General features: G+C 36.6%; 1 pseudogene; it reads right to left on the bottom strand.

The window, feature by feature from the left end:
- Positions 1–203: 203 nt before the first annotated feature.
- Positions 204–2674, bottom strand: LOC120421588 (uncharacterized; annotated as a pseudogene).
- Between the last annotated feature and the right edge of the window lie 897 nt (positions 2675–3571).

Genomic DNA, 3571 nt, shown 5'->3' with positions numbered 1-3571 from the left:
AAAATAAATGTGATCAGTTAATAATAAAACGAAAAATACAACAAAGATGAAGAGCATTAGGCCATACCACTTAGCATGTAAAAGAAATGTAATTATTATAAGAAAGTTCAATAAAGACCTATTTAATTTCAAAAAAAAATTTCAGATGCTGTTCCCCTACATGTTATGTACGAGCAAATATATCACAAACAAATCTTACCGCCTTATTTCGTCACCTCGAGCAGAAACATCAACGTGGAGTACGAGTTGTGCAGCAGCTCGACCATCAACTCCAGCGACAGCTCGTACACCCCTCCAACGCTGATCCCGAGCGAGCGCTGGGCGTTGATCATCACAATCAGGAGCGACTGCTTAACCGATCGATACTGCTCCGGCAGATCATCCGAGTACTGCATCTCACTGTGCCACTCCTGCTCGTAGATACGGTTCGCAATTTGATTGTTCTGAAAATTGAATTACGTGAAATTGGAGTGGTTTTTGGGGCAGGGTATGAGCTAACCAAATCATTCAATTTAGTGGCGAGCCAACAAAAGCAGAAAAATTTCACGTAGAATACTACGGTATCCTGCAGGATCATAAATTCGTAGAAACCAATCTGTTTGGTTGATAAGATCTGATAAATTTCGATTGCTGTGAAGCCCAGAGCTGCACCGTACACCAGAAGAAACGTCTCTTTGGTGAATGTATTGAGCACACGAATCATTGCAATGAATTCCACGTGTAGTCGGCAGCATTTCCGGATGTGCTCTTCGAGTGCATTCCAAAAATTAAGGATGTCCTGCTTTGTCATATCAAACCTGTATTCCTGACGCGGTTGCAACGAGTCTTTGAACACTGAACCGAACGCATCAACGATAAGCATAAGTTCAGTGATGAGACACAACATTATTGCAAAAAGAACGTAGCAATTCATTGATATGGCTAAGCAATAACACGCGTAGTACATAGTGTACAGATTTTTACACATGAACTGCAGTACAACACTGGTATCACTAAAATCAAACGGGAACTGCATTGAAATTGCTTCTTGCACGTCAGTAAGCACAAAAATCAAGAATTGAACAGAGCCTTGGCAAACCATTCCCAGCTCCATTCGCTTCAGACGATTCCACATTTTTTCCCTCATCGCCATAGCTTTTTCATCACGCCTTAGAAACTCATTTTCCAAACAGTACTTTTTCAAAGTTCCCATACTGGTAATTTTTAACGTCATACAGAGATGCCTCAACATGACGACCACCGTAACCAATATCAAGTGTATGTTGAACAGTCGCCTCCCAAAACTTCTCGGTCACGAACTGATCGGTAAGGAAGATCATCACTAAGGTTAGTGAAATTTCACGATTTCGCGGACAGCGTGAAATCCGTGAAATTAGTCTTTTTCCGCGAAATCCCGTGAAATTTTATGTTTGTGTGAAACTGTAACGATTTATCTCAAAATATTGTATTATACTTAAATAGGAATAAACATAATTTTAAGAACTACTGTAGAATTGAGCGAGCGAATACCCTTGTTCAATTACTAATACAGGGTTAGTGAATTTCGATGAATTTATAAAAAAATTCAAATCATTTTCAATATTTCATCCATAAAGACTATTTCTGTAAATTTTATAAGTTTTCAATTGAAAAGCTTTATATGAACCATTTGAAGAATTGTTTAGATTTTTCAGTTTTTTAGAAACAAACAAAATATAGTAATATTTTTTCGCTTTAGTAAAATTTTACTACAATTTTATTTAAAATGTAAAATTTCATAAAAAAATTAGAAGAAATAAGCTTTGTTTTATCCAAAATTATAGGAAGAGTATTTTTTATTTTTGAAAGCATTTCAGATTTTTTTTCGAAGCCCTGTTTAATTTTAACGATATTTGATTATTTTGGTGGATAATTCCCGTGAAAGTTCAATATGCCACCTGTTATTTGTTTTCTGTTCTCATTTACAAATTATATTTTTTTGCCTATTGATGTTAAATTTAGTTTTTGAAGAGAGAGGTGAAATCCTTAAAAATTATTTTGAATGGGCTGAATGTCGCAGAAAATTCAAACTATTTTACTCATTTTGGCTGGACAAGATTGTTGAATCTTGCTGTGATATGAAATTCAATATACTGTAAACTGATCAAACAGAAGCAAATCAGCGAAAACGTTTTTGCTTTATTAGTCGAATATTAAAAAGTAGTTCATTAAATGACATTTTGTTTGAAAATATAAATAAAGCTCATCTATTGACCAGGTGGAAATATTTTTGAAAATTACTAATTTTTTTTTGTGTCAGGTTCAAATTTAGTGAAGATTTATTTAGTTTATTGAATGAAGTATAAATAGTAATTTCTGTGTTTAAAACAAAAGATTTTCAGAGTTATTTTAGCATTTTTCACGTTCCGCGAAATTTGCGTGAAGTTTAGTGTTTTGAAATTGAGGTCCCCGTGAAATTAGCTATTTTCGAGCGTGAAAAATCACTAAGCCTAATCATCACGTGTAGGCAGAGCAGCATCCGGTGAACCGTCCAAATAAACCTCCAAAACCCACCACACTTGAACTCTAGACTGATCCCATTAATCGCGAACAAATATCGCATCAACCAAAATGGTTTCTGATCCTGGTACCACCCCGCGGTCCTCAGGACGAACCGGTTCAAGCGGTTTTTGAGCTGATGCGCACAGGTGTCCATCTTGAAACGAACTGGCTTGTTCAACTAAATCTCAACCAGCGCGAAAGTAGAAGCGTCTACGTGGCCTTTGACAACGGGAAGTAAATCTTGGGAAGATTTGCATTTGCTGTCACAGCACGAGGCTTGTGGTAGGAGACAAGATGAAAGAGTCCTTCTTGCGTAGAAATTATATGTCAGCTCTAGCAAAAGTGTTGTTTGTTTTCCGTTTGCGCATAGCGCACCGGTAATGATGGGTCCCAATGCTGAGGTGGCTTTTCAAGGACGACATAAGCAAAGCTAATATTTTCACAGGTGTTCTGTGCTTTGATTTTTCCCAATGTCGTGGAGAGTATTGATTTTATTAACACAAATGAAATAAAATTTAAATAGTTTTTTTTTTTTCTTACTATAAACAGGTTCTACCATGAAATGTTCAATGGCAAACAGAAAATGAAATCTCATAACGTATATTTTTTTAAAAATCTTCTCTTTTGTTCAGTGCTGCTTCGTTCTTGACCTTTCGCTATTGTTACTGCCATTGTTTGTAATTGTGAGCGTTTCAGGTGTTTCGTTGTTTGTTTCAAAAGCGTTCGAAAAAAAATACATTCAACGCCCTCACCATGGGCCTTCACTTTGATAAAGTATCACTCATACTTGTGTCCCGAGGGCAGCATCGTTCGTCAACAATTCGTCGTGATTGTGCTATCTTGTCGCACGCCGATTTTGGGCCGAATTGAGTTGAGGACACCATTTTGTGCAGCTTTCAATGCCCTACCTATTGACCTCCACAAAACCCAAAACTCGATTTCAAGTTTTGAGATATCCAATAAAAACCGAAAAAACTTCGTGCATTCTTGTCACTTTTCATATGAAAGAGGTTTAAATCTCGAGTTTTTTAGGACCTGTAAGCTATTGTCA

The sequence above is a fragment of the Culex pipiens genome, chromosome 2, assembly GCF_016801865.2.
Source record: "Culex pipiens pallens isolate TS chromosome 2, TS_CPP_V2, whole genome shotgun sequence".
NCBI lineage: Eukaryota > Metazoa > Arthropoda > Insecta > Diptera > Culicidae > Culex > Culex pipiens.
The sequence above is the reverse complement of the archived record's forward strand: the minus strand, read 5'-3'. Positions and strand labels throughout refer to the sequence as shown.